Here is a 12,690-nt window from a genome sequence, read left to right on the forward strand (position 1 = left end):
CGCCCCCGCCACGCCGCCCCGCCCCGCCCGCCTCGCACGTGCCCGCCCGCGTCCTGAGCGCTCTGGGCCGGGAGCTGGGCGCCTCTCCTCCTTCGCACGCCGGCCCTTCCTTCTGACTTCCCGCCCCGGGCCTAGCGGTCCTCGGCGTCGCTGCCTGCTCCGCGCTCCTTCACCCACCACCTCCGAGCTTCTGTTTCCAGGAGCGCACCCAGCCCCGCCCACTTTTCGCTCAGTTTCCTCTGCGTTCAGAAAGCTGGCGATGCCCGAAGGAGCTGTGCTCCCGCTGCGCTTTGTGAAAACGCTGATTTCCCCCGCAGCAGGCGCCTGCGCCGCCCCGGCCCGCCTGTGGACACAAAGAAGCCAGGTTTTGTGCTTCCTCTGTTGTTCCTACCGCCAGCAAACCCTCAGCCTCCAGGGTTTCCCAGTGCTGTGTCGTGGCCGAGGGTGGCTCCACGCGCTCTTGGGCTCCGCAAGGTCCTACTCAAAGCACCTCCTCCGCCAGCAGGAGAGGCTGGCCCTCAGGCCGCTCGCTCTCTGCTGGGCACCGCCAGACTGGGCTCTTGGGTACTGCATACAAGTGAGGCCTTGCAAAGCCTTGTGTTTGAGCCCCAGCACTGCGCGCGTGCGCGTGTGCACACACACACACACACACACACACACACACAAACACACAAATGCACACACAGAAAAGAAAGGAAAAAGGAAAGGAAAGGAGTGGCCTCTTTCTCCAAATCTCTATCCCTTAGACCCCCAGATCTCACAAGGGGCCTCATCAACTTCTACTCCAATACCCTGGGGTCTCCTTTCCTTCGTGTCTCTCTGTGTCTTCCATACGCTCAGGCAACAAAGTTTTTTCCTCTTGAGCCAAACAAGTTAACACCATTTATGCATATTAAGAACATGGATGAAGCTGGAGATTAAAGGTTATTTGTATCTGCATGTAACAGGAGTCTAAAGCCCTTGGGGAGAGAGCGACAAAGAGACAGAGACAGAGATAGAGACAGAGACAGACAGACAAACACTGTGTTATCCAGTCAGGGCCTAAACTCCTGGCTCAAGAATCCTCCTGCCTCTGCCTCCCAAGTAGCTTGACTACAAATGTGCACAGCGGTGACTGGCCTGGATTCCTTTTCTGTCTGCCCCCCTTCCTATTGATGGCCTCTCCGGGGAGCATGCATTTCCTTTGGCCGCTTTGCTACCGGACCTTACACCTTTAGTCACTAGATACGCTAAGAAGCCTCAAGTCCGTATGTGTGGCCCAGGCTTCCTTCCCTGCTCCTCCCAACCCGCTGATTAAACATCACTTCACAGACGTCTTCCGGACCCTAATCATTAGTGTGCACTGACCTAGTCTTCACAGACGTCTTCCGGACCCTAATCATTAGTGTGCACTGACCCTGCCTACCCTTCACTGTGTCTCCCTGCTCAGTGAACGGTACCGGCTCCCTTCCAGGTGCCGGACTTAGGGTCTCTAACGTCGCTTTTCCCCACATTCCCAAGCCCAGCATCAGGTCCCAGTCTCTAGGGTCAAGTCAGTGTGCTTCACACATGGGTTTCCTTCCTCACCGGTTCCTCCACCCCGAGTTTTGCAATCCTCCAAAGCAGAGCTTTCTCACGACGGCACACGGAAAATGACAACGTCCATGCAGCGTGCTGGGATAACCCGCTTCAAAGGTTTTTTTGAAGAATGAGTGAATGAATAAACCAGCTTTCTGGATGAGCCACTCACCCCGTGAGAGCAAAGCTGGGTCACTGTCCTGCCACTAACCTGCTAACCCACGCTGCGTGCCCCTTTGCACGCCTCTGTTCTTCCTGACCTACCAAATAAGAGCCGCCGTCTCCGAATCCCTCCAGCCTTAAGGACCTGTGCTCTGAGACTCTGGATCCCAGAAGTTCTGTAACATCATTCAATTCTTTTGCATATATATGTACAGTTCTTTGTCTTTACAAATGAATGAAGTTTAAGTGTCTAGCAATTGCTACGCGTTTGCATTGGCAGAAATAGGAAAGAAACTAACTGTAAGTACTGTTTATCCATTCTTTACGCAGTGCTGTGATCGAACCTTGGGCATGCAAGGCAAACACTCTAGCACTCGACGCCATCCCGGCCCCATGTGGTGCTTTTTTAAAAATCTCCACGTTTGGAGCCGGGAGCGAATCTCGAATCCCTCCCCGCTCCTGCGTTTGGCTGTGACTGTGGAAGAGGACACTTCCTGGGTCCCCGAGCACCCACCTCTTCCTGCCTCGTGCCCTCCTCCTCCCTCCCCCATCCCACCCGTCTGATTCCACAAAAGAACAGAGTCACTGTCTGTTTTCAGGTCTGAAGGAAGGAGGTGGAGAGGCGGATCGCGCAAGGCCTGAGAGGGTCAGGCTCTTCCTCAGGTCTTCGCAGTTTGTCCTGATCTTTCCAGACACAGCCACCAAGCACAAAGCTCCAGTCATCGTGAGGGAAATGGGCTCCATTGATGCTGCGCCTGGTATTGCACAGTGACTCTGAATGAAATGATGCTAATAAACGGCCAGCTCAAGAAGAATGTCGATCTTCCCAAGGAAAAGAACCTCAGGAGCTTAGTTCTTTCATCCTGCAGTTCTGCTGGCCTCTTTAAGACTCAAACCAAGCCTCCAGTCAAAGTGATTGGTCCTAGTAAGGCTCTTGCTAGGTAGAAATTTTATAGCTCAAAGACCTTGCTAATGGCTTTGAACAAACAGCGTTAGTCATCAGATGTTGAACCACTGAGCTGTTACATCCACTGCAGGCAAAGGAGAGCCTGTGCTGTGGTGCTTTTTCATTTGTACATTTATCCTTGAGTTTGAAGTACACACGCACACACACACACACACACAGTCACTGTTGTGTATAGTATAAACTCTATAGCAATGGTTATTTCTGTTTCTTTTACTTGTGTGTGTGTGTGTGTGTTTATGTGTGTTACTAGGATTGACCCCAGGGCATTGCACATGCCAGGCAAGCACTCTACCACTGAGTTACATCCGCAGGCCTTTTTAAAAATAATTCTGAGGCAGGGTCTCACTAAGCTGCCCAGGCTGGCTTGGACTTGCCAACCTCCTGCCTCAGCTTTCCCACTATCCGGGACTACAGGCGTGCGCCACTGTGCCCAGCCCCGGCCTTGTCTCTGTACGTTATGCTTCACCTTTGCTTGCACTTGTTTCTTTCTAATGTCCCCAGGACAGGAGCAGGCAGGCGCCCCGATCTGACGGCCTGAAAACCTGAGAAACGCGGCAGTATCTGGGGCGGGAGCTAAGAGTAAGGAGTGAGGAGAGGCAAAGCAGATGAAAGAGGATGAAAGTTAAACCGGATTTCTGCTTCAGTAGCATCACTTTTCGGTGTGTGCCCTCCAAGATGGAAGGGCTTCTCCCGCTTTGCAGGGGGAGGTGCCAGGCTCCTTACGAGATGAAGGTCTGCAAGCAGCGCTTCCTGAGCTGGTTGCCTGCAGAAGGGTGGGCCCGGAGCTCTGTTCTCCAGGAATCGGGGACAGCAGCCCTCTGGGGTTTAAAAGTTGAAAAGAAAAAGCTGAGCAGGAGGAAACAGACAGTGATTTTGTAGATTTTTTTTTTTTGGTGTGGGCAATCAAACTCAGGACCATGCGCTTGCCAGGCAGCTTGTGCCGCTGAGCTACATCCCCAGCCCCAGACAGTGATTTTGGTCCATGAGGAGTGACTGCCAGAACTGGCCGTGACACAGAACTCCCAAACGGGGGAGTGACCTCGCAAAGACTCACGGGAACGTAGGTCCTGGGGCCTGCCATGGCCCCAAGTGAGCGCCAAGCCTAGCTCTGAGCGGGGGAGCGTGCTGTCTCAAAGAATCAGTCAGTCTGTGCTCTGTCTGGGTCTGGGGGGTGTCGTCACTTGGCAGGCCATAGTGACTGTCACAGTAATGAAGAACCAACCTTGAAAGATGACAGTAAATGCCAGCCAGACACTCAGGCAGCCACAGCCCTCGGGACCGATTAGACCCACTAGTGCTCTCCTTGCTGAGAGGGGCAGTTGGCTGACCACATCCTTTCTTTCTATTGCCCAGGAGAGCTGAACTTGAGATTTTCCTGCCTTGGTCTCCCTGAGTACTGGGACTGCAAGTGGGCACCACCACACAAGTTACCACATCCTTTCAACAGCGCAGGATCAAAGGCTTTGAGAAAATTGGGAGAGGGAAAGTCTTTGCACTTTTAAAATACTTGGTTTCTAGGAAAGACCTGCCTTAAAGTATTTGGAGTCTTTTAATGTCTTGAGGACTTCTTGTAGTCACATAGCAAACTACCAATGTGCAAACAATCAAAAGTCTGTAATAATCTTTGGTGTAGAGAGCTGAGGTGATCCAGAATTGCTTTTTGTACTTAAGCCTATGTGCTGCTGCAGCAAGCTTGCTTTCTGCATTTTACACAGATAAATACCACTATCTGTTTAAAAGGGAAAACAAAAAAGGGGCAAGAATTGTAAAGAGAGGACTCGCCGCCCCATGGGAGAGGAGCGGGCCCACCCTACCCTCTCTGCAGACACCAGGCACCTCTAGCACCACGTGGCATGGATCAGCAGCGACAACAGCCAGAGGACTGACCCGACTGAGCATCAGACCAACACCAAGGAGGACAGTTTCACGCCAAGAACGAAGTCTTGCTCTGCTGCAGAGACTGTGTGAGAGACGGCCTTAGGAGAGAGTGAGAGGTAGACATAGGTCATCTGAGATCTCCTGAGAAGCTCAAGCTCGGGCCAGGAAGATCAGGGGGTCTGTATTCTGTGCTGAGAGGCCAGGTTTGGTGGGTGTGACCTTTAGAGGGAGTGGATCTGCAAGACACGGAAATTAGTCCAGTGGTCTGTTCGAGCTTTTGCACTACCTATTGGTAATTTGCTACGTAACTACAGTAGAAACCAGCGGTCTGATTTACTACAGGTCACTACCTGGTTGCCTAACTGTCCATATTAGAATCATAGACCTTTTTGTTCTGGTTAAGGGTGGTTCACTGGTAGTTCTTAGGGTTTGTCAGTGTCCAGTTTATATTTGACACCACTTTTGTTGTTGACTTCATCACCATAGCCAAGGGGATACAGTTGGTGCTGTTGATTGGTTTTGTCCATATGCCAATATCTGGATTGTCTGGGGCTCATAAAAAAGATACTGTGGCTCATTCCTGAAGAACAAGGCACTGGGCCAAAGAAGCTACAAACTACAGCACAGAAAACAAACAAAAAATGGAAACTTGAGAAAAAGGTAACAAAATGCCTGAAAAAATTCCCAACTCCCTCAAAGCCAATTCAGGGGCAACAAAGGGAAGAAAAGTCATAAGCCACACAGCAGAAATGTGTGAAAGAGCATCAGAAGGAGTAACAAAATAGCTCAGTAAGGGGTGTGGTGAATTCAAAGAAGAGATAACTAAACAGATAATGAAACAAATGATCAGCCAGTCTAGAGAAGACACTAACTAAAAATCTAGTGGAGAAAAAGAAAGATGCAAAACATGAAGCCCAGCACAGAAAAGAATGGGAGTCCATGAAAAAGCCACAAACAGAAGTCCAGGAGGTTAAAAATATGATTGAAAGTACGGGCAGCAGAAGCAATCAGTGTGAGGCTAGAGCATTAGATCCAGAAGACAGGCAGTGATTAGTGATCAACTAATGAAAGATACCTTAGAAACAATAAGAGACCATGAAAAATGGATCAAACAGCTGCTAGATGATCCAAAGACTAATATAAGAGTAATTAGAGTTAATGATAAATCAGAAGACAGCACAGAGGGCATTAAAAAACTATTTATAGAAGCAATAGCAGAAAACTTTCTAGACATGGGCAAAGAATTTAACATACACATAAGTGAGGCATGTAGAATATTGAATTTCCACGGTCAGAAAAAATCCACTCCATGGCACATAATAATTAAAATCCAGAAAGAAAAAAAGAAGAGACAAAAAAAAATAAATAAAATACCAGAAATCCAACACAAGAATAGAATCTTAAAAGCTGCTAGAGAAAAGCAATGAATCACCTTTAAAGGAAAACGTATCAAAATTACAACAGACTTCTCAATACAACCCTTAAAAACAAGGAGAGCTCAGAATGAAGTGTTTCAAGACCTAAAGCAAAACAAAACGTCTTCCAACCCAGATTGATATATCTTGCAAAATTATCTCTCAAAACTGATGGAAAAATAAGACATTTCCTTGATGAAGCGCAGCTAGAGTACCTCATGACCACCAAACCAACTCTCCAAAAAGTTCTCACAGACATCCTAGAAAGAGACAATGAAGCTAACAGTGCCAAAAGGTCCAATAGAATGAATGCACCAGGTAGGGCTAGCAACTGAGTCGAAGGGAAAGAAGGCAAAAGGGCAACAATAATTCAATGACAGGAATAAGTCAGTACCTATCAATTATAACTGTCAATGTGAATGGACTCAATTTGCCAATCAAAAGACAGAGATTAGTAGAATGGCTCAAGAAACAATGTTATGGCAGAAATCCCCCCGGTATAAGTTGGACTGTATTCCACAAGAGACCTGAATCTACTGAGAACAAAACCAGAGTTTAATTTTGAGGCTAGCCACCCTTCCTCCCATTTGACAATCAGGGAAGTGGGCAAATGGGACGAACTTCATTCCACCTCATATACATTTTTTGTTTCCATGGTAACAGATTAGGATATTACATTGGCTGACCCCGGTGGCCATATGGTCTTTCTCTCATCCTGTGGGACCCCAGGTCAGTTACAGGTCGCATGCCTAACCATGACAGATGTTTCTCCCATTATGCTCTATTTGTCTGCTTTTTACAACCTATGCATTCGTTAGGGTTATAATGTTTACCTAGGGCCAGGAGATGGAACTGCCCAGGCAGGGTCACGGAGGGTTACCTAGGCCTAGGTGCCCCTTATCTTGGGGAGACATTCCTGGGCAGAGTTGGTCTAGGGAATTAGCTCTTACACTGTCCCGGGAGGCTTCCCAAGGCACTGCTTAGGCTTTTACTAAAACTACTTTATCTAAAATAATGTGCTATGATTCATTCTCCCCTACATCAAAATCCAACAGTGTGCTGTATACAAGAAACACCTAGGTGGCGGGGCCCTGAGCCTTGTGTCCCGGGTGTGGGGGACACAGACCCTGAGCCTGGACCCATCCCGAGGGTGGGGATCAGGCCGGGGAGCTGGGGTTGCATTTGAGGCCCGGGAGAAATCAGGCCTCACTGGAAACACTGAGCAGAAGTTAGAGAACTACTTCTCAAGAACTCAGGAAACTCATGCACCAGAAAAGGTGACTCATAAACATACCAACAGAATATGGCTGCACAGGTGTCAGAATCTGATCAGACAAAACAGTTTAGGGAATTCCTGGGAACCTACAATAAGCCTACAGAAACCTGCCTTTGGGACTTCACAACAAGAGAAGTAAAGCCTGAAGTGATCACCTGTTCGGAGCATTGCCTACAGAAATATTTTAAAATGACACAAAGAATAGCCATGGGATTTCAGGACTACCACATCCTGCAGAACGAAGCCCTGGCAGCCAAAGCGGGACTCCTCCGCCAGCCTCGATGGAGAAGTCCCGCAGGATGGGCTCTGAGTGGAGGCTGCATGGCTGCTGAACTGGGAAAGGGGATCCATCTAGCGGAATCTCTGGAAGCGGTGGATACCGTGTCAGAACATCTGTCAGGACCATCTGGCAAATGGAAACCACCGGAAAAACAAAATTACTGCTCACCAGGAATTATCAAAATAAAAGGTCTTATTCAGTGAAAATAATAAGACACAACATTTGTTAAGGCCTTAAGATTCAGCAGCTTGCTCACTTCAATAGAAAGATATGCCACTGTTTCTTCCACTGTGACTTAATTTTAAAGAAAAATATGTGTTGAATCATGTAAGAGAAAATAATTTATTATTGGAAGTGAAATAAATGGAAATAGCACTGAACAGTTGTTTGTAATACACAGAACTCTGTATTCCGACTGCACTATGGACACACTGAAATGTTTCTCAATCAGTATCGCTCTCCAAGTTTTCTTTTTCATGTCTGCCCCAAAGTGCTGGTAAATACATAAAAGAGTCACTTGCTAGTTATTGAAATGCACCCCCTTTCTTGCCTCCCCTGTGAGGATGGGCATTACATATTCTTCTCCTGTCTGCATTTTTCATATATGTTCAGGAAACATCCCATCTGAGGCTGTCTTGGGCTTGCTTCATTAAGGATCGACTTTTCTGCTCTAGTGGAGCCTGTATTTTGCATTTTGCTCAAATCTGAGAGTCCAGCATGAATGGTTATGAGTCTAACATCTTTCAGTTTATTGTCAGCTGTGACACATCAGAAAAAACAGAGTTCATGTAGGATCTTAGAGCCAGTGAATTGTGAAGCAAAGCTAAGCATTTTCAGGAAATTCTAGTTTCTGGCTAAGTGCACTGAGCAATTTAGTAAATGTGAGAGAACAAATACAGATTAATAACCTGGCTTGTGAATGGATTTTGTTACCAGTCTGCATTTGTGTTTAAGGGAACATTAGTTAGCTACATAGGTGGCTATTGTTTAAACTTACCCATGTGATTTCTGTTTTATTATGTTTTTGGGAAATGGAAGTTTTGTTTTGCTTCTAAAAAGTTAAAATGTTGAAACATGTATAACAGCAAAATATATAATTTGTTATAGTGGACACATGAAAACTAGGCTGGCTTCATTTTGAAGTAAGAGAAGAACAAAAACTCAATTTACTAAATGTGGAAAACAAAAATTCAGACATTTTATTCATTTGAAATGAGGCAATTAATGAACACACTTTGCTATTTTTATGTAATCAAGCCCAACAGTATTTACTCTGTGTATTTCACAAAATAATTAAACATGCAAATAAGGAGAAAAAAAGAAACAAACCTAACACAAAATGAAATTCATATTCTATAAATCAAAGCATAGAGAATAATATTCCATATAACAGGAACCACCCAAAAATTAAGAGTAGCTACCCTATTCTCAAAGTGGACTTCAAGCCTACGCTGAAACAAAGAAGAACATTACATATTGGTTATAGAACCACTCAACATGGTGGCACATGTATGACCATCCCACTGGGTAACATGGGATAGTCCTATCGGATGGTACAAGCCGCCTGATGGGACAGTGATTCATGTACCACCAGTAGTTCAAGTTGGCAGGAACGTGTTCGTAGATATCTACAGAGTGCTCCACCCAGCAACACCAAAATACACATTCTTTTTTCCAGCACATGGTACTTTCTCCCAAATAGACCACATCATAGATAATAAGGCATGCCTAAGTAAAGGCAAAAGAATCAAAATTTTACAATGCGTATTATCAGATCACATGCAACAAAACTAAAAACCACGGAAACTATGCAAATGTAGTCTGCCATTGCTAAATCAATGGGTCACAGAAGAAATTAAGGAAGAAATAATATTTCCTAGAATTAAAATATGTCCGTATAACATACCAGAATTTATGGGACAGAATAAAAGCAGTCTTATGAAGGAAGTTTATAGCTGTGAATGCCCATATCAGAAAAATAGAACAAGCCCAAATAAACAATCTAATGCATCTCAAAGTCCTAGAAAAGCAAGAACAATCCAAGTCCAAAGCTAACAAAAGGAAGGAAATTATAAAGATCAGAGCAGAAATCAATGCAGTGGAGACTGGAAAAAAAACAGAATTTATGAATTGAAGAGCTGGTTCTTTGAAAGAATAAACAAAACAGGCAATCTTACCAAAAAGGAAAGAAAAGACACAAATCAATGCGATTAAAAATGAAAAAAGGGGGGCTGGGGATTTAGCTCAGCGGCAAGGCGCCTGCCTGGCAAGCACAAGGTCGTGAGTTCAGTTCCCGGTACCGGAGAAAAACCAAAAAAACAAAACAAAACAAAACAAAAAAACAATGAAAAAAGGTAAAATCACAATGAATACTGCCAAAATTCAGGGTATTGTTAGCAACTACTTCACAAACCTATGTGCCAAAAAATTGGAGAACTCAGAAGACACGGGGAGACCCCTAGAAACATACGAGTGACCAAAACTAAACCAAAAAGACTTGAACAACCCAGTAACAGGCAATGAAACTGAAGCAAAAATAAAACATTCTGCCAGCTAAGGAACACCCAGGTCCTGATGGATTCACAGCTGATTGCTACAAGAACTTCAGGGAAGATCTAACACCAGTACTCCTCAAACTCTAACGAAACTGACAGGGAAAGAGTACTTCCAAAATTCTTGTTGGAAGCTGGCTGGAAGATTCTTGTTCTCCATAGTCCGTAGATGTTTTTAGGCAAACTTCTAGGTTATACTGAAAAGGAGTCTTAATTATGGTTTTCAGAATCAAGCCCAAGACCCCACAGGACTTGACTGAGTAAATAGTCATTAGAAAAATAAGATCTCTAGGTGTGAGGAAAGGCCCACAGGAAGAAGATGGAATCAAAACAGAGGTTAGCAGCTGGCTTTGAGGGGTGCTACTCCTCTTATCCCCTGTTTATGACAAGTGCAGAACAGCAGGAAGAGCTATGCTAACCCTGTCCAGTCCTTCCTCAACTCTGGGGCCCTACTCACTGGCTTGTACTTGGAGCTACAGCTGTAACAGCTAATGGTAAATGCGTCTGTAGCCCTGTAATAACCAGCAAGAATGTCAGCTCCATGAGAAGAGGAACTTTGTCTTTATTTGCTTTTGAAAACTTCTAGGGTTCAGGGACTAACTCTGCACTCCATAAATAGAAGCTATTTAGGAAACATCTGTGGCTTGGGAAACTGATTATTTCATAAGTTGTCAGTTATGTGGAAATGCTTTTATCAACATGTCCTATGCTGAAGGCAATAATTCTGTAGTGTATTGCCTTACATAGAATTTTTCAGGCAATAGTTAAATTTTGGAGTTATACATTAAATATATAATGATCTTTATCATGCTGCTAGTTCTACCCCTTAGAAGATGCTTCCAGGGGCTGGGGATTTGGCTCAGCGGCACAGCACCTGCTTGGCAAGTGTGAGGTCATGAGTTCAATTCCTGGTACCAGGAAAAAAAAAAAGAAGAAGAAGATGCTTCCAAAGAGTATTTTGTTTCTATCTTTGGTTTAGTGTGCATGTGTATTTGTGGTGCTAGGAATGGAACTCAGGGCCTCGGCTGCATACTAGGCAACTGCTGTGCCACTCAGCTGTGTCCTTGGCCCTGTTTTTAATTTTGCATAAACAAGTGATACAATCCTGAAATTACAGCAAAAATATATATATGGTCACATTTGCAAATATCAAATAAGACATTAATTGGAGAATGAAGTTGTTATTATTATCACTTTAGTATACTATAATAGCATTTGAGTTCCATTCAACTGATCCAGTACTCATGAAGTATAACTGAAATAGTTACATGTTATAAACTATGAATGCAGCCCTTCCTTTCTAGGGAGTCAGGAAAGTGCTGCCCTTAGGAAATAGCTAAGTAATAACAGGCTGAATATATAATTGAGATAGTCAAATAATAGCTGAATGATAAAGCACATACTTACATGAGCAAGATCCTGGATTCAATACCCAACACACACACACACACACACACACACAAACGCTCAAATGAGTGAGAGATGTCAATGGTAAATGAAAGGCAAAGGTGAGGTAAATGTGACCTGAAATAGACAAAAGAGGCTTTGGAAAGAAATAGAGTCTGCTGGACTAGAAGTAGAGCCATCCAGGACTTGTACTTACAGGGCCAGCTCTGGCCCTTCTCCTGCTAACCTGCAGCATGAGAATGACACATCTTCAGGAAATGATGCTCAGTGCCTCCCTCCTCCCTCTGCTGGACCATGCTGCATGTCATGGGACACCTGCACTCTGGCCAAAGCGGTCCACTTGCAGGGTCTGCAGAGGACTTTTTCTGTAGGACTCACAGCAGGCGGGTGTCTGACTAGAAAGGTAGACAGGGAGCAGGGGGTTGCCGGGCTGGCGGCACATGCCTGTAGTCCAGCTCTGTGGGAGGCCCAGGCATGAGATCACCAAAGCCCAGAAGTTTGAGACCAGTGGGGGCAACATGCTGAGACCCTGGATTAAAAAGAAGGTAGGCTGAAGGCCAAAGGCTGGCTCTTACCGCACTACTGCATTCCGGAACAGAACAAGCGTCCTAAGTTAGAATCCAGCTTTCCAGGTTATTGCAACAACATACTGGTCAAGGCAGCAAAGCAGAGCACACCTCCTTCTTTTAAAATTTGGATTATTTTGTGCCGGGTGTGGTGGCGCACATCTGTAATCCCAGCACTCGGGAGGCTGAGGCAGGAGGATCGTAGCAAGTTGAAGAACAGCCTGGGCTACAAAGTGAGCTCAAGACCAGCTGGAACTGCATAGCAAGGCCCTGTCTCAAAGAGACCAATAAATAAATAAATAAAATAAAATAAAATAAGATGAAATTTGGATTAGTTTGTAACATTTAAATATTTTTTTTTTTTTTTTTTGGTTTTTTTCCGGTACCGGGAACCGAACTCACGACCTTGCGCTTGCCAGGCAGGCGCTTTTGCCGCTAAGCTAAATCCCCAGCCCCAACATTTAAATATTTAGACATACATTCCCCTACTGGGTATTTTCCCAGAAGGATAAAAAACATCATACCACAATGATATATGTGCACCCATGTTTATAGCAACACAATTTGTCATAGCAAAATTTTGGAAACAACCCAAATGCCCATCAACTCAGGAAAGGATAAGAAAAATGT

The 12,690-nt window shown here is 45.2% G+C and overlaps 1 protein-coding gene and 1 pseudogene across 1 annotated transcript in view; both read left to right on the forward strand.

Annotated features, from left to right (window-relative positions):
• The window catches only part of LOC102005196, a gene marked incomplete at its 5' end in the record, with an annotated part of 44,459 nt that overhangs the window by 16,141 nt on the left and 15,628 nt on the right, over positions 1-12,690 (forward strand).
• On the forward strand, positions 7,227-7,738 carry LOC102022651 (annotated as a pseudogene).

This window comes from Chinchilla lanigera, unplaced genomic scaffold (genome assembly GCF_000276665.1).
Source record: "Chinchilla lanigera isolate Chin_1 unplaced genomic scaffold, ChiLan1.0 scaffold00047, whole genome shotgun sequence".
NCBI lineage: Eukaryota > Metazoa > Chordata > Mammalia > Rodentia > Chinchillidae > Chinchilla > Chinchilla lanigera.